Source organism: Cyclopterus lumpus, chromosome 22, assembly GCF_009769545.1.
Source record: "Cyclopterus lumpus isolate fCycLum1 chromosome 22, fCycLum1.pri, whole genome shotgun sequence".
Lineage (NCBI taxonomy): Eukaryota > Metazoa > Chordata > Actinopteri > Perciformes > Cyclopteridae > Cyclopterus > Cyclopterus lumpus.
The window spans coordinates 19410223-19429949 of NC_046987.1; positions in this window are offsets into that span (position 1 = coordinate 19410223).

Genomic DNA, 19727 nt, shown 5'->3' on the forward strand with positions numbered 1-19727 from the left:
CCTCTAAAGCTCACAAATTAACAACAAATAATTTAGAGGCTTTCTAAGTGGACTATTTCTTGATCGGTACCAGTGACTTCTTTGAGTCTCTGCAACACATTTCAATAGCTTTGATAGCGTAAACTTTACCGTGCATATGGAGCCGATGGAGCACTTACACCTGACTCAATTTAGTTGACACGTCCATCTTTTTATGTAGTTGATCCTCTAGTGCCACGGAGTCTGATGGGTTCCACATTTTGATACACTGATCTATCTTTCCTCTCATTCATTCATCCATCCATCTCATTTTATTCATTCATTCTCTACTGCTTATCCGGAGCCGGGTTAAGCAGGGTATTTCTGACATCCCCTCTCCCAAGCAACGGTTTCCACTTTTTCCCTGGTTGACCCCGAGGTGTTCCAAGGCCAGAACAGATGCATAACCTCTCCAGCGGGTTCTGGGTCCACTCTGGGACCGGTTGAACGTGCCTCCTACAGGGAGGCAACCAGGAGGCATTCATCTGGCCCTTTGTGACAGGGTTTCTACTGCAAGCACTTTCTGAGACCGGTCACCCTACAAAGAAAGCTCATTTTCGACTGCTTCTGTCCGTGATTTCATTATTTCGGTCACCGCCCCAAACACCACGACTAGAGAAGAGTGTCAGAGTGTCGCAAGAAACTTGAACTCGCTTCCTGGGGGCAGTGACTCACTCCCAATTTGGAGGGCGCAATCCAAAAAGAACGTTTTGCGTCCGTAGATTTTGGAGTTAATGATTCTCATCCCGACCGCTTCACAATCAGGCTGCAAGCCGCAGCGCACAGTGCGTGCTGAAGGTTCACAGTCTGATGGAGCCAATAGGACCACATCGTCTGCAAAGAGCAGAGAGGTCCCCAAAACCAGACACTTTCCCCAAAAGATCTCAAAGAGCGGCGTGACAATTGACCACCCTGGCGGAGGCCAACACCCACAGGAAACGTGTTATGCAGACACAGCGCTCACTTTGGTTATACAAGGACCAGATGGCTCGTAGCAACGACCCCCGATATCCCATATTTCGAAAGCACCCGCCTCGCAAGACTCCCTGGGGGTACCGGTTGAAGTCCACGAAACACATGTAGAGTAGAGCATCCAGAGCAGAGCTGGTCCCCTGTTCCATGGCCAGGATGGAGTCTACATTGCCCCTCCTGCACTTGAGGTTTGACTTTCAGATCGAGTCTCCTTTACAGCGCTTTAGTATAAACTTTACCGGGGGGCTGTGCATGTGATTGCCCAAACACTGAAAAGGAAAAAGGGGAACCACCACCCCCGGTCTGCATACATGAAGGCCGTATCAAAGTTCTCATCTAACCCAGAGCAAGAAAGTGAATAAGCGTGTTTCCCAAAAATGTCAAACTGTTGCTTTAAGTAATTTTCCCCCCACAGATCATTCGCCATGTGTCTGCAAAGAGAGTTGGCGTCTCTGTTCCTCATCAGTGGACTCCTGACAGACGTGCTCTCCAGCCCCAATAATCAACCCCCCCCCCCAAACAAAAAAAAAAAAACGAGGGGAGATGTTTTCTCTCGGCTGCTAAGAGGGAACAGAAAAGCGCAGTGGGAAGGGAAGGGAGGAGCAGGGTGGGGGGTGGTAGTCAGCTGAAGATTGGAATTCTCTGAGACGTGTTCGGGCCCCCACCTTCACGGGCCCTCCCAAGCCAAGTTAGCCGTTAAATCCCCCTTTCTTCTTACTGATGACCCGTGAGTGATGTGGGGGAGGGGTCACGGGGTCACTGAAGAGTGTAGCGGGGAGGAAACGGAGCGGAGGGATGGTGATGATGATGATGGTGGTGGTAGTGCAAGGGGTGGGGGTTAAAAAAAAGACGAGGCGAAGCCTTGGCGAGGAGGCGCACTTGTCTTTCCACTCCTGTAATCCCTCCCAATTTGGATTATTAAATCTAAATCTGGTGTTCCGGATTCATCAGAGCCCCACATTGCTCACAAATGAGTCCCAGGTGTGTCGAGGACGTTGCAGGCGCACGGAGACGAGAACACGAACCAGCGGCATTGGCCCGCTTGTGGATGCAATCACACATGGGAAAAGTCTGAAGTAGTTCGTTAAATAATGTTGCTGCTGGACTCCAGATTGATTTATTTATTTAATACATGTATTTTTTCTCCCTGATTGATTTGAGAAACTTCTGGTGTCGGGTTTTTTGAAGATGAGCTGATAAAACAAAGCAAACAGTTATATAAACACATGCGCATTCGTCAAGCACTCGTCAGGCAGCTGTCGGAACCGGAAAAACCGATTGCGCAAGAAGGCATGCTGATATTGCGAGTGATGTGGTGGTTCTCACCGAGCACAATATGTTCCAGCGTCATGTGGTATGTTTTTAAAAAAAGGTGTCAAGTGAAACTCCGAGGTGAGAAGAGGACAAAACGAGTGGGAGTAGTCGTGTACTCGGCGCCTTCTCTAAATGCTGCGAGACTGAATATAACCTTCTATTTAATCGGGCGATCGCACTGTAAGATAAACGTCTCCTTTGCAACAGACGTAACAGAAGGGCAAATACATACAATAAAAATACCATGAAATGAGTCACAATATTCACTCTTTGAGCTCCGTGTTTGGTCTCCACCACCTCCTCCAAACGTATGGCTCTTTAGCGGCTAAATGCTCCACTGCGTTCACGAGGTAACTTGGTTTGTTTGGTGCTGAGCGACTGTGCACGGTGCACGGTGCTTTTACGCATAAAGTTGTCATTTGAATCTATCGGATGGATCCGGCGGGCAGCTTCAGGATTCTTTTGCAGCTGTTGTTTGCGGACCGTGAACGTGGCTTATGAGGCCACTATCGTCGCAAAAACAATTTCCAAAAAGGGGCGTTTGGAGATTTGTGTGACTGTGTCTCAACCCGTCTTTGCGCAATCGAATTCGTAGAAGGAATCCAACCCCCTGAGTATGACCCATTCATCCACCACAGCCTACTCTTTGCATCTACTTTGTCACTTTGCTATTACTACTAAATCTTAAAAAAGAAGCCCTTTGGCAGGTTAACTATTGTTATATTAATTAAAACATTACACTTGGCAGGGGCCAAATAGCTGAATGGCTGCTATGTGACTGTTCTCACAGTGAAGCAATAACACTCTCTTGAACACACTATAATTATAATGTCACATGGGGGAACAAAACAATAAATAAGTGGTATCTGTGGTGAATTAAGGGAGGAGTTAAGGAGACTTTCCGCATAGCCTTGATGTGAACTCCAAATAATCCGGCCCTTTAATGTCCTACCCATCGTACCATCCAGGGATTGGCACCCCTCAGCCAATAGCATCAAAGCCCAGGTGAAATGCGCCACACCCAGAATGCACTTTAGTATTTATTGAGAGGAGCATCTATTATTAGATCTTGCTTAGCGCCAGAGCTAACCTCCAGGTCCCATTGTTGCTTTGACGTCGTCGCACACAATTCGTTATTAATTTCTCTTACGAAGAAGAAGCCTTATGTTACGAAGACTTCTACATTCATCTGAGCGGTGGCTCGATTTCTTTTTTTACACAAAAACAAAAGACTGGTCTTCGGGCCAATAAACGACGACAATACAAGTGTTTTTTATTGAAGTTTCCAGACTCATATGTCATTTCGGAGCCCTTTTTCTTTTTTTTTTCTCTCCTTTTTACCCTTCGTCATGCCCCGTTTGTTGTGGTCAACAAAACCTCTGGCGGAAAAAGAAAAAAAAAAAAAAAACCTCCAAAGCAAGTCTTTCCAATCAGTTATCACAAACAAGAAAAAAATTATAATAATTACAACCGACAGCCGTATAATCAGTGCCATATTAAAGCAGTGTTTTTGGCCCGGAGCTCTTCCTGAAGCCAAACCTAAACGATGCCCGGCAACACATTTCAACATGAGCAATAGCTCTGAATTCACGACACTGTAAACACTGAGCCAAAAGGGACCGAAAGGGAAGCGGTGGAAGTGACATACGGTTCATAATTTTAGGGCCTTGTTGTATTGTCTAAATAGAGAGGCGGTTGTATTTTGAATGTGTGTGGTTTTTGACATATAAAGATAATTTACAAGTATAAGTAATGCTGAAAGGGAAATGAAAAAAAAAAAAGGACTTTCATTTAAGTTTCCCCAAACTGTCCTTCTATTACTACCAATAACTGAGTTAGCCGAGGAACTTAATTGTCCACAATGTGGAGCTTTGCATTTAGTTTCACCACACAGCATGAATTAAATAACCAATGAATTCAAGATTGGCACCAATTAAGACAGCATCCACAAACATGGCTTTGAAAATCTAGCATTAGGCTATTTAAAAACAACAAAAACATTGTTGTATATTAAAATGAACGTAGCTTTAAGCCTCTTGCGCGGCGGTTTGGCATTAAATAAAACAATAAATAAACATTTTATTTTCCTCCGAGCAGCACGTCCACGTAAACGTTTTCAGTGCGTAGTCAACGCCTTCGTCCACGAAACACACATCTGTATGGCCAAATATGTGTAATGTGACTTGTAATGAGAATTGTTGCGCCGGCTGCGTTTCTCATCAGAATCTTTCAGCGTCTTTTATGCAAGATTTTTATATATTAATATTCACGTAATAATCTTCTGCTAACGTTCTTCCTTTGCGAGCTTCGTTCTTTTTTTCTCACTAAATTATTCACAAGGTCAGATAACTGTCCAGAGTAGTGAAGCGGATTGACCCGTCGTACGTTAACACTCGGCACGCTGCTATATAAACATATGGTTATAAAAATGTACTTTAATTGACCATTTATTGACCATTTCCTTTCTTTCTTTTTTTAAGTACAATTCCTTGTTGTAACTCAGCATGTTCATCTGAAGCCTGCTTCAACTTGTGAGCTTCGTCTGACAATAGTCTCTCTCTCTCTCTCTCTCTCTCTCTCTCTCTCTGTATTCGTCTTTCTCGTTTTATCTTTCACGTTCTCTTTTGTGTCTTTTTTCCCCGACCACTCGATGCATCACGGCTACTCGGGGGGGGGGGGGGGGCCTCCATAAGTCTTCCAGAGGAAGTTCTTTTGAAGGGTCCCGGCCACCACAACCGTCGTCGGCATGGAAACCATCGTCTTTTGGCCGTGGACCATCGGCCCCCTCAGAGAAGTTCCTCATTTGTGGTTTAACCTTTTTCAGACTCGTCTTCAACCCGCAGAATAAAAGGGCAGAGCGCGATGACGCACTGGAACGCAGGTAGACGGACAGAGATAACGAGAGTTTTTGTGTGTTTTTCGCCGTACAAACAAAGTAAAATCTACTCATTTTAAGTGAGTGAAATGTGGCACAACTGCTGTACATTAACATCAGTACAGAACACACAAATACCAAGCGCAAATGGCATATAAGAACAAATTAATACATAAATAAAAAGTACATCGAACGCAAAGAACTTAAGCACAGCATACAGCAAAGCGCTCATAATTCAGAATAAAGCTCTTTATTCTAATTGTCTGCTCCGCTGCGTCACCCCAGACGCCGGGGATCCACCTCTACGTGCATATCTTAGGCGGTCTTTTAGGTGGAACCATAGAAGAAGAAGGAAGAGGGAGATTTTCCTGACACGAGTGAGATGTAAACGGACAACCAGGGTGGACACCCTCCCCATGTTAAAAAGAGACAGGCGATTCCAAAAGTTGTCAATAAAAAAAAAAAAATACACATTATGAGGTCAGACAGATTGACTGCAGCCAAGTTTTGAAGCTGAAACCATTTGTACCGCGGCCAACAGTGGGAACGGTGCCTGAGATAAGAATAGACTTTCCGGAGAGCTTTGGGGAATAAAAAAAAAAAAGAATAATGGGAAAAAAACAAAAAAAATAGCTGTGTCAGTTGTTCTCAGGTGGACTGGGGAACCGGACATGAACACAACGGAGCACCCTGTGGGCCACCGTAGAAGAATCGATGGCTAGAAAGATGACCAGAAAACCACGGAGCAACTGGACCGGCACTTTCTTGGCATTGAGCCGCCGGCTCTAACAAAAATAGAGCAACACCCACCGAAACCACCGCGTCAACAAAACAATACCAACCAGCAGTCATCAAAACTGGCCAATAAACAAGAACTACAACATTAATAGCCGAATAGCATTGCCTTGAAGCTCAAATCTGTCATTGTTTTTGTTGTATAAACAAATGTATTATTATTACATCCACCTGTGTGGAGATCATTGTGTGTGTATCGCGGTTGCCGTGCAGCGATGTCGATCAGGTTTGTCGGGTTCCGCCCATTTGTTTGACAAATGTGCGACTATGGATCTGCAATATAGTCGTGATTGACGACTTGGATATTCGTTTTGACATTTGGACCGCAGCGACAACAATGACACTTTTATGTCTTTTGTTTGTTCTATTTTTTTTTTTTCAATGTTGTTTGACTGCATTGTCTGCCTTGAATTGGCTGATGGGAACGCAGCGATGCCAAATGAGGTTGATCTGACATTGTGCATTAACTATATGTGTGTTAGTGAACAAACAGTTTAGAAGGCGATCTAGTGGTGTGTAGCTGAAGAACAAGTGTTGGTGCAACCCATAAGCGTCTAGCTAGCAGCACTCTGAGGCTGTCGCAGTTATAATATTTACCACTTTCACCATATTAGGTTTGCTAATTGGCCATAAACACCATTTACAGCAGAGGTTGATGGGGATGTCGTTGGTTTTGTGCGTATTTCATCGCGACCACATTGAAATGTTGACGGGAGACATTTCAATCAATTCTGTGGAAAACGTGCGAGCCAGATTTCATCTTAATCCATTCAATATTTGTGGATGTATTTGTAATGAAGAACATGGTATTTCTTACATCTATACGCCAAATATAAGCCACCTGCCCTGCCGTTGGGGCCCTTGAGCAAGTCCCCTCTGGGCACCAAGATGCTGAACTTGACCTCTGACCTCTACAAGCACAAACGATGCCATGCGATTCATTTTTTATTGTGAACTAATTTAATTAGCAGTTTTTTATCGTTGTTGCATTACAGCCATTGGATACTGGTCTTACTGTTGCTGGACGCCTGCACATGGGAAGGGTGTCAGAGGAGGTGAGGGAGGGGGGGGGGGGCAAGCGTTCTGGATGGAGTTACAGTTGGGTGGATGACAATGGTCCTGCTGTGTGAGTGGAGGAGAAAGGTGTGGGTGGGATGGGAGAGTGGTTGGTGGTTGGTGGAGAGGTTTGGGAGGATAAGGAAGGTGGGGTGGAGGAGGAGGAGGAGGAGGGGGGGGGGGGCCGGCAGGGTCAGGAGGAGCCCATGGAAATGCAGATTGCCTCTTTGAATTGTATTGCCAGGCTCAGCTTTGATGTAATGTAAAAAAAAAAAGAGGAATTTCATACAGACTAACTTTCACCATGCCTCCTGCCTCCTGCCTCCTGCCTCCTGCCTCCTTTAGCCCCCCCCCCCCACTGCTCCTCTCTCCCTTCAACTGACAAAACAGACCCTCGAGCACACTGAGCTGCCTCCTCCAAACTCATCCAGCTTTTTACTTTGCACCCCTCCACTCTTTTCCCCCTCTAACCTCAGACCCCAGACCAGGCCGTGCTCATCACTAAAGCCTAGATTTTAAAAAATCTAATTCACTGCCCAAGGAGAAACCACAAACATTCATCATATTGGTTTGAAAAAAAGAAAGAAAAAAAATAAACTTTTTCTCACGCCCTCCTGTGGCCTTACGAGTACAAACTGGAGGTAACGTGATGTTTGTTTCAGCACCGTGAGGCGTAGAGGAAAACGATCCAGCATGACGGCAATTGTTTTATCGTTTGTCACGACGATGGCGGAGTTAAATGGCGTGTGAACGTTGGTCTGAACGCAGTCTCGGGGCGGCGGAGGTGAGGGCGGTGGAGCGTTCCTTCATCCCAAATTGATACCAGAGATATTGTCTTTTTGGATGACACTCTGGAACACATTCTTGAAGGAACATCTGCTTTTAGTGATGGGAAACGGTAGCTTAATACGGATAGAAAAGCACACATTTAGAGAAACAGATGCAGTTTATAAGCAAAACCCCAAAGTACACGATCGCACACGGAAACGTACTACACACACACAGGCTCCTCGTGTGGTGCTGCTTCATGCACTCAAGACCTGTTGATTGGGCGCTTAATCCAAGCCGAGTACAAAACCTTGCATTGTTTTTGATGGACAATACACTGTAACACCCCACGCCCTGCTTCCCCGATTCGAAGCGTTTTCCCTCCTCGCTCATCTCACCCTTTTTTAGCCCTTCCTTTCTACGCAGACCTGCATTTCTGATTAGGGGAAAAGAACACACACACACACTCAAACACACACACACACAAAACCAACAGAGTTCAGGGTTTTGAGGTGGTCTGGAAAAATGCAGAATGGGTCATATTGAAATACAGATAAAAGAGAAACAGGAGATTGAATAGTGAGCCATGCAGAAACGGTTGGCTAATTAAATCTTTATACCGTCTTTCTGAGGAGAAGCTAATCTGGTGTGTGTGTGTGTGTGTGGGTGGGGGGGGGGGGGGGGGGGGGGTGGCCTGTCCTGCTTCTAAGAGTTTTCAAAAACTCTGTTTCCTTAACCTCGTTGAAATGTACTTTCTTTTTTTCTTCCTCTTTCTCCCCTGCGTTTGATGGAGGATTGAGAGCGACGTGGACAATGCGGAGCCTCATTACTGGAACCGAGGGGAGATGTTGAGAGAGAAAGTAAAGGGGGAGGATGTAGGGCAGAGCGAGGGAGAGAGAGAAATAAATAAATGCGAGGGAGTTTTACATTTGAACGTATGAATACAGTGGGTGGTAGGTGTGTGTGTGTGTGTGTGTGTGTGTGTGTGGGGGGGGGGGGGGGTGAGGGGTGGAATAACAAACAAAACAAAAAAAGGAGAGGAAGTGTGCTGTAAAAAGAAAGCAGTTAGTGGCCAGTCTCATGTAAGGAGGCCACACTGAGACTGCACTTTTGTCTTCATCCCGGGGAGACGGGAGTGGGAGGAGGGGAGCCGATGATCTGAGATCAGATGTTTCCTCCTGATAACAAGCAGCTGTGATGATCACTTCCAGACTCGGGCCGGGTTTTTTTTTTTTTTTTTAAGGCAGCGAGGCCAGAGGTTGATGGTCCATGTGCCCCCCGACCCACGGCCTCCAGATCCTCCTCCTTCCACCTCTCCAGTGGTCCCTTTTCACTCGGCATGTCAAGTCCAGGGACCATGAGGCCCACAAATGTTCGATAATGGAGGCTGTCCAAAAGAATCTGTAATGGTTAAACAACGCTGTGGCGGTTTTTTGTGGGGCAGCAGTCGAAGTTGTTGTTTTTCAGGCGATTTGATCGTCTATCTACCTTGTTATCTATCTTAATCTTTATTTCTTTACTTAACCCCTGAAGTCCCCTGATCAGTGCGCTTAGCCTGAGGCAGCTTTTTGTAAATTCCTTGAATGACAGTTCATCGTTTTGCACACTGCTTTTGCGTTTTTTCCCTCCCGTTTTTTTCTGAAAAAACATTAAAGTCAAGAGATGGGAAGCCTTCCAATTGTGGTGACTTTTTGCAGCTCTAACGGCTCCTGGCAGAGGTAACAGTGTTTACCTGAGGGGGGAAACGGGAGGGGGGGGGAGCTACGCTGTTGGTCGGGACGCCGTTATCAGCTGTGACTGACAGTAAAAAGCACGTGTGGCCGGCCCGGCTACGTCAACGAAGCAAGAAGAAGCTTCATTCTCTGCTCACGTTGACGTATCCTTACATAGCGGTTAGTTGTTAACGCTCTGAATGTCGTTTATTGCTTCTTTGCCGTACTGTTAACAATAAGGTAGCGTACGTGTTTCCTTCAGGAGTTGGTGGAGACCAATATGGAGCCGAAAGGAGAGCGACCAGAATCATTAATATGAATGTGCTTCTCTGCAAATGTGTTACATGGGTTGAACTACACAGTCAACTATAAAAACTTAAGTGTAAAATACCAACTTGTTGAGTCCACGTATTTTATGGCTGCACCATTCCAGCACATTACCCCCCCCCCCCCCCCCCCCAATATAGATACGGTATGGACACGTTGGAATTAAGTCATGTGAGTTTCAACAATGATTCAACAATGTGCGACCGCACCGAAACGGGTTTGTAATCATCGGCCCGGAGGCGGACCGGTGAGCTAGACCGCACAGAAAGGAACCGTACTGTACAAATTCACCAAAAAAAACAATAAAGGCACACACAGTGTACAGCTCCAAGCCGACCGGGTACGACTCATTCAAAAAAAATACTAAAAGGGGGAGAACAGAGGCATGTAGAGAGAGAGAGAGAGAGCAGGGGAATGCACGGAGAGGGAAGAGTTAAGTCCATTTCCTGACTATAAATTAAAAGCGTCTTGTAATCACATTGCAGGAATGCAGTCGGTGTACACTGTTAAACACTCCCTAAGCCCTGGCTCCAGTTCACTCTCTCAGCACTGCACACAAAGGAGCCTTTGTTCTCCCTGCTCTTGAAAAGCAATGCTCAGTCACTCCCTCCTCCTCCTCCTTCTCTCCCCTCTCCCTGCTCTCTCGCTCTTGTGCTGTTTCTGTCATTCACCCACTCTCTCTCTCTCTCTCTCTCTCTCTCTCTCTCTCTCTCTCTCTCTCTCTCTCTCTCTCTCACTCTTCTCTTGCTATCTGTTTCTTTCATTCACAGCCTCATTTGTGGCCTTCTCTCCCTACTCCCCACTTTATCCCTCTCTTTTCTTTTTGTCTCAGGGGAACAGAGGTTGACTTTTGAGTGCTGAGCTGAAGCTTGTGTGTAGCCAGAGGGGAACAAGAGGGGAACACACAAAATGCCCAAACTCAATAATGATAATCATTAAGTCGCCGGCTCGGTCTAAACAAATCCACAATGCCCCTCAACATCACCAAAAAAAAAAAAAAAGCAGGATTTCTCAAAGTGCACTTCCCTCATGATTTGCTCTGCCCCCACCAACAGCTTTTTCTGGTTAACCACACGTTTACGGTAAGAAACTGGAATGGGGTGTGGAAGCAGTGGGAGGGGGGGCGAGGGGGGTATTGGGTCCTGGTCTTTCTCTCTCCGCTCCTAACCCTTCCACCCTGACTGAAAATATCCAGATAGATACACAACACACACCTACCAGATGTAGCTCTCACACACACACACACACACACACACACACACACACACACACACACACACACACACACACACACACACACACACACACACACGCACACACCTGGTACAAAGGGAGCCCTTGGGCGTGGAAACTCTTATTTTGTTTAACAATCAGGTCATATGTGACAAGCTTATGAAGCCTCCCCGTTGAAACACGTTCTCCTGGGAGAAACCCTCGCAGGCTCCTCCTCCTAAAAAACCTGACGACCTTCACCCCGCTGATTGATTTTTCTATTATGTCAAAATAAAGGAAGCGCACACACAGACATGTCGCTGCACTGAAATCGCGTACTCGTCATGGATTGAGTTGTCTTTGCTTTGTGAAGCGCAACGCCCGCTCAATAACAAACATGAAACAAATATCACTCACCGTAGATGTCTCGGAGCGACTGCTTTAAATTGAATAAACCGAGGCCTAGTTCTTGAGTGGGAGTAGAAGCGGGCGCCGGTCTTTGCCACGTCGTACACGTACCACACACACGTGCATATTTTCGCAAGCAGCAGTCACGATCAAACACTCTCGATGATTAGAGTTTGCACAATTATAGCTTCAGATGTTAATGACAAAGTATACACTTTGAGTCTGCAGCCATGCTAGCAGCGAGTGCGGCTTTGAGCTAAATGCTAACACCAGCGTGCTAACAGTAACCACGCTAACATGCTGCTTTGAGTTAAATGCTAACACCAGTGTGCTAACAGTAACCACGCTAACATGCTGCTTTGAGCTAAATGCTAACACCAGCGTGCTAACAGTAACCACGCTAACATCCTCCTTTGAGCCAAATGCTGCTTTGAGCTAAATGCTAACACCAGCATGCTAACAGTAACCACGCTAACATGCTGCTTTGAGTTAAATGCTAACACCAGTGTGCTAATAGTAACCACGCTAACATGCTGCTTTGAGCGAAATGCTAACACCAGCATGCTAACAGTAACCACGCTAACATGCTGCTTTGAGTTAAATGCTAACACCAGTGTGCTAACAGTAACCACGCTAACATGCTGCTTTGAGCGAAATGCTAACACCAGCGTGCTAACAGTTACCACGCTAACACGCCGATGTTCACCTGGTAGGAACTTCACCGTCTTAGCTTAGAATAAAATCAAATATTTGAGATTTATTTGTTTGGGCATTAAAACAGAGCAACGGAAATACAAAAAGAAAGAAAAGAAATAAGTTGTAAATGTGAGATTTAAAAAAAGAAAACACTTTATCATATCTATCATTTAATCTCTGAATCTTATGTTGGTGTAATGGGGAAATCAAGTGCACATGATGCTGTTTTCTAATTTGAAGATGCTACTAGAAGGTAAGGTAGTTGATAGTTTTACATATCCTAGCCAGTGTGCATAGTGGCCGATAAATTAATTATCATGTTCGCTTACTTGAGTTTTCAGCACGTCTGGTCCAGCCCCGCCACATTGAGAGAACCTGAGGCGTGAAGTGCAATCACGTCCATCAACTCTTATCAAACCTGTCAAAGGGTGTATGATGCAAGGCTTTCTTGCACAATCACCTCCTGACAGATGAGTACTGGAAGGTTTAACCCTGACAGTATATCATTATTAGGTTATTCTCAGATATTCAGAATTTGTGTTGAACACTTTACTGGACACTATTGGTCTTCTTCTCTTTAATTCGATCTCCGTGGGAAAACTCCATCTGCTGAGGAAGAAACCGTCGAAAGCTCCTGAACTGCTGCTAAATGGACCTTTACAGTGAGATTGTGTGGAGATCTGAAAAGGGCCTTTTATTGTTATTAGGGGAGGTGACTCTGTGTCACATCAGTAAGGCATCTTCTGAATGCTGAGAGAAATTCTTTCAATGATTTCATTGATAAGTACAACAAGAAAACAGCCCTCTGTCGGGTCTCCAGACTCCCGTGTATGTAAATCATTTCTTCTTGACAACTATAATTTACGGTATTCCTGTAAGAGCAACAAATACCTCTTCAGTTACAAGCAACGAGGAAACATGTCAAACTAGTTTTAATACATGTACCATATTCTCCCTTTTTATTTTGGCGTAGATTTACAAAATAACACCGATAACCTTTTAAAGGGCACCTGGCCCTCATCCTTGGATATATTTCTGACCTTTCAACCCCTTTATGAGCTGAATTTAGCTGCAGTCCGGGATATAACACAGCAAACCTTTTGCGGTTATACACACATGCACACACACACACACACAGACACACACCAAGGTTAACCTGTGTAAATTTTTCTTTTACAAAGTTCAACTTTGGTGAACTTGGACCTGCAAATCTGTGCAGTTGACCAAGAGCAAGCTGTCGAAATAGTGCTGAAGAGTTGAAGAGTCCAAAATGGAGGGAGCTATCGTAGCTCATTAGCCGTGTTGCACTTTTATTTAACCTCTGTCGAAGTATAAACTGGAACATTTTTTTTTAAGATGTAATAAACCTGGAGACAATGGTATAAAAAAAAACTACAAACATTTCGAGAATAAACCTATTGTGTGGCGTTAGCTAGCAAGCTCATTGCTCGTTAGCTAGCAAGCTCATTGCTGCTAACGGTTAGTTAGCTAACTTTTCACCCTTTTGGTAAATCTTTAGTGAAATAAATGGAGTACGGTTCTGAGAACAAAAAGTCAGAGGAGAGTGAATGACCAGGTACAGAGAGAACAATGAAAGTGTTCAAAGATCTATTGTGACTAACTAGTGCTAGCTCACCAGCTACATCAGTTAACCAACTCGTCCTACGAGTTGTTTGCTTTAGGACCACATATTTCACCGGGAGTTTTTTTCCTTTTAGATGTGCTGATATAACCTACAGATGTATTGATTGTGGTCTTTACTTTATTCTTTGTGTATCATCATCATCATCATCATCATCCGGTACTTTACGTTTGTATATCTCTCAATGCGTTTTTTTGTTGTTGAATGAAAATACTTTTCTGTTTCTGAAAGGTGTTATATGCAGATTATTTTACAGTATTAGTATACGCTGAACAGAACCCAGCAGCGTGCAGCAACCTGTTTGGCCAAACCAGATCTGTCTCACTCTCTGCAAACACACAATGTAACACACACACACACACACACACACACACACACACACAGAGGCAGGAGTCTCTCCACGTCTGCCCATCCTTAGCCCAGATACAGGCCTGTAGCGGCCTGTCTGAAACCAAACCACTTTTACAGGGCAAGAGAAACAGCTCAGGGTGTATATATGCACTGCAGGCAGGGCTGGGCGCATCTCAACAGCTCTGGTGTCTTTGATGGCAGCTACACAGATCAGAAGAGTGATAGATGACACTGATCTGAGGTGTTTGACAAGAACACCCCTCGGGGAAGATTCAACCACACGCACTCACTTCCTGTTATACTATTTCACAACAGAGAAACGTTGCAAAGTTTACGTAGGAAACACAGCACACCATCAGCGGTGTCAAGGTTCGAAACACAACCACAACACACACACACACACACACATTTTAGCCTTGACTCACTGCCTGACTGCAAGTCCTGGACACAATGTTCTTCTGTGTAAACACACACACACACACACACACTCAGATATATATGTATATATATAGATATATATACAGACACTTCTGCATCTCACACAGAGCCGTTTCACACCTGGTTTTCTTTGCAAGTCAAACTTGCGGTTGTTAGCGTTGCTTACGCGTCTTACTTCATAACTGATGTCAAGTTGAGTTGCATTTGTTTATCACGTCTGGTGTCTTCTTTTGATTTGACTCTTTCCTGGTTTGATTTGCTTACATTCTACTCGGAGGCTTTGCTTTGACTCATCGGGTTAGTGGAGAACATTTTGAGAGCTGTATTTATTCAGTCGTGATTCATTTGAGGTCGCACATAGTTTATTTTGAACGTGGTGTGGGATATTTTGTCCCTGTTGATTTCATTTATAGATTTGGAGAAGTCTAATAAGGTGAAAGACTTCCTAGAATAATCAGAAATATGTATTTTCTTTATGTCTGAGACCTTTTAATCGTGATGGCACCCTTCACATAAATCTGTATCTTAACCACAAACCTTTACTTTATCTCGTATGCTGTATCTATAATGCTTTCAATTTCAGTATGAATTAATTCCAGATGCAAAAAACTGTTTCAGATATGACGATAAAGGCCAGTTAAGATTTACTGGAAGGCCGGTTTACGCTCTACTAGACACCTGGCCATTACCCCGGCCTCCATTTCCTCCATTACTTCCAGTGGGACATGTCGGGCTGTCTCATGATGGCACATGTTTCCCATCACATAATCATATCTAAACTGCTGGATATATATATATATCTCTTCCAGGCCAGTTCAGTGTATCCTGTCCTGCCCCACATGCTCCACACGCCCTCACCCTTCCTTCCTGATGTGTAATCACAGTAATAATCCTCTAAACCTGGATTTTGACTCCTTTTAGCTGCTGAAACCAAACGTAGGGTGACGAAACTCCCCCTACCGTTCCCTTTATTGGCCAATCACTGCGTGACCCCTGACCCCGTGTTCACGCTTTTGAGTCTTTTCGGTTGACGGGTTGCTCTGTTGTGACCACATGTGGATGAGAAAGCTCCGGTGCTGCATCTGTGCAGCAACATAGTTATATTTTAAATTAATTTAGAACATTCGTAGAATATCTTTCTTTTTTTTTTACCAACTTTATGTGTGGGGGACATTGTGCAATATACTGTATATTCAATATATCATGTGCAATTCCATTCTATTATCCAAACCTTTTATATTTTAATGTCTATTAGACATTTGCGTTAGTAAGAAATACACTTCATATTTGTTACGCTATTATTTATATGTTTATACTCTATTATTCTATTATTTTATCATGTTTGATCAAAGAATTTCCTTGGAGATTTTATCTAAATTATCTTAAAGTCAGTTCCCACCGATCTACCTTCAAGAAAGGTAGCAGGAAGACAGCGAGCCTAGTACACTCAACGTTTAAAATCCACCTCCCAGAATCTCTAAACCTCATTAATTAACACGGTGAATCTCATAATTGAGTCCAAACAAAAGAGAAATGCAGAAATAGACAATTATGGTTTTAGAGTAAGTTAGGCGCTAACCACTCTCCCGCTTGTTAAAGTGGTATCAAAGTGTTCCCAAAAACAAACGTGTAAAATGACTTCATAACATTTCCTCAACCGCAATAACCGATGCAACCATGTCCGTGCATGTTTAATACTGTTGTGTGTGTGTAAAATAACAGAACATTCAATCAACGTAATTGCAAGGTGTGTTCATGAAGCTTCTTCACCGACTGGATCCGACAAGTATTTAACGAGCTCCCGGTGACTCGTTGATGGTGTTGCTCGCACTCTAAACCGTCAGCCCCACCGAATGGGAGGGGGTCACGGGGCTTGCGTCGGCGTTTGTTGACACACACATACGCAGCAGCGGCGTTTTTTTAAGCCTGCGAGCACGTCTTTAAAATTAACTTGCGTGTGTCAAGTTTGAGGGTTCAAATGGTTACACATGCGGGAAAAAAAACTCTTGAGATGCGGCTCCAGGAAGTGAATGGGGTGAAGAGGGGACTGGAGCCCAGCCCATACAAAAGCTAATAGTCCTGTTTACCCCTCTGGACATCATTGACTCTCAGCATGTCTACTGAACCCCCCCAGGGCAAGGGGTTAAAGGTCATGGGTCGGGGAGGTTATGACCGATCCTCCCAGTCGTCCCCCCCCCCCCCCCCGGAGGGACAGGCCCAACATAACACGTCTCTATTTATAACTAGTATAACTCTCTTCGCAAGGGCCTTGCGCATTACTGCACTTATCTGGAACTCGCTGGCTGCAGCAGCTGGAGGCCGACTGTGTTTGGAGGATGCAGGGCTGCGAAACGTGTTTCTGTGTGTCCCTAATGACAGATAATAGCAGTTTTGAGTTTGGCACTGTGTTTGTGAGTGATTACACCTTTTGTGTGTTTGTTTGGGTGTGTGTGTGTGTGTGTGTGAGAGAGAGAGAGAGCGAGAGAGATGGAAAAAAAGAAGTTTGCAGTGTGATAAAGTGACTGTCTAATTGCAGAGAGCCTCACTGTGTGGCACGTCGGATTGCTCTTCCCCTGTGGCCTGAGGTCTCCTGCAGGGGGAATCTGTGTGCGTGTGTGTGTGTGTGTGTGTGCGTGCGTGTGTGATACATTTCAACTGCCTGCTTCAAGTCTTGGCAGGCTGCCTGAGCAACAGAGATCCAGTCAACCATATTTCATGCTCACTCAAAATAAAAAAACACACCATACATTTTTACCTTTTATGTGGTTCGCTCAACTCTGTAGTCCATTACACCACTTTTGTGTGTGTGTGTGAGTGTGTGTGCTGAATGAGAGCGTTTGAGAGAGATGATGGAGAAAATTGCACAGACTCCGTGCTCTCTGTGCCACAATGGCTTGCATTGTTCTGGTGCTATAATCAGAGCGGACGTGGCCTGGAGACCAAGAGGTCTCTGCAGCCCTGGACACAGGTGCTGGAGCTCAGATTCACACCAAATCCTGAACTGGAGAGTGAACACAGAGAGCGGAGGTGGCGAATCGTTTTTAATGGTTAGTTTTTGTCTTGTTTTTGAGTGAGTTTTTAAGTCAAACCTGGTTAAGGTTTACCCAATTTACAAAAAAAAAAATGTAATTGTCTGACAATACTGCGTCTTCCGTTCTAATACAAAAGAGGTTAATAAAATATTTGTGTTTGTTTGTACGATATAATACGGTACGATACAATACGGTACGATACAATACGGTACAATACAATACGGTACAATACAATACGGTACGATACGGTAAGATATGGTACGATACAATACGATACAGTATGGTACGATACGGTACAATAAGGAACAATATGATACAATACGATACAATACGTTACAATACAATACGTTACGATACAATACGTCACGATACAATACGGTACGATACGGTACAATAAGGAACAATATGATACAATACATTACGATACAATACGTTACGATACAATACGGTACGATACGGTACTTTACGGTAAGATATGGTACGATACGATACAATACGATACAGTACGATACGGTACAATAAGGAACAATATGATACAATACAATACAATACGGTACGGTACGATACGGTAAGATATGGTACGATACAATACGGTTGGGCTCACAGCATTGAAAAATGACGTTCTTCAGCTACGTGTCTTTCCAGAAACAGTGTCCCATCATTATGAATGACACGGCAATTTGTCAGTTAGCGTGCAATAACAGCGCCATTTTAGTCATTTTACACCATGCAGTGTGTACTGACTGTGTAAGCGCATACTTATAAATATATGCTACGCTCACAGCAAGTGGCATAGTATATAAAATGGAGAAAGACTACTTGGGGTGTTTTTTCCGCAACCTAACTCAGTGGTGTAACAACAACAATTAACTGTAACGACGCTGCGTAAAAAATGACTCTTGAAAAAGCCTAAAGTGTGTTATGACACGTGGGATGTCGTGCTATTAATCAGATTGAATAGTAGCCACGCAGAGCATGTGAACGTCTCGTGTTGGGAGGTGGATTGATTTTTAAAATTTTTTTAACTTTGTGAAAACCAAAGCCAGCTGTTTCTCCCTGTTCCAGCCTATATGCTAAGCTAGGCTAATCGCCTCCCAGCTCCATACTCTGCCGTCAGGTTTCACCAGCCCCCTCTCCGAGCTGTCAGCAGATGATCTAAATGACCACGAGATTAGAGGGCAACACAGACGCGCATCGCCTGTACTCCTTTTGCCTTTGTTTACATCTGGATGCTAACATCAGCTCGTTCAAATGGTTTGTTTGCTCTGGAGGATCTCTGCTGTGTCCTATTTGCTTTTGCTCTGAACATTTTTTTTTTCAGCAATCGGGTGGTTAAATTCTCATATTTTCGGAGGATGCCTCTTTCACCACAACTACTGCTGCTGCTGTTGTTGTTGTTGTTGTTGTTGTTGTTGTTGTTGTTGTTGTTACTACTCTCTGACTTCCTTTGCCACTGCCTGTTTCCATAGTTTGGGCAACAAACAAAAATATATAGTTTAACAAGCATGACGATGCGATGAATTTGTTGTAAAATTACGGCACTAAGACGGAGACTGTTGACCCCGAAAGTAAATACACAAATGATATGAAACAACAGGATACACACACACACACAAACACACACACACACACACACACACGTGTACACTGTGATGTCTAGTTTGGGTACTTCACTTTTAAGTGCTGTGGCCCGTGCACATGACTTCAGGTTTAGAGCAAGGTTGGGCTGATGAAAGATTTAGCTTTCAGCAACGGGCACTGAACAGTGTGAAAAAAAAACGGTGTCACTCTCACGACACCTCAACACGTCTTCCCCCCTCTCCCCCCCCCCAGTGTGCTTTTTATACCATAACTTAGTTGGGACCCCCTGGTCAAAACGGCATTTCTTTTTTTGGTAAGTGAGCCTGAAGTATGAACAAGTCCATTTACTACGCTTGCAAGCACCCAGAAACGGAGCTGTAACTAATAAGCCGGCCGTAGAGCACGCAGAGAGCGGGGGTGTTCAAAGTTTTATAAGATTAGACCACAAGTTCTCTTGAGGAGCGTCGTCTCATAAGAGGCTTATGATGAGCCAACAGTCCCCCAGGGGTCCAACCATGTGAAGGATACAG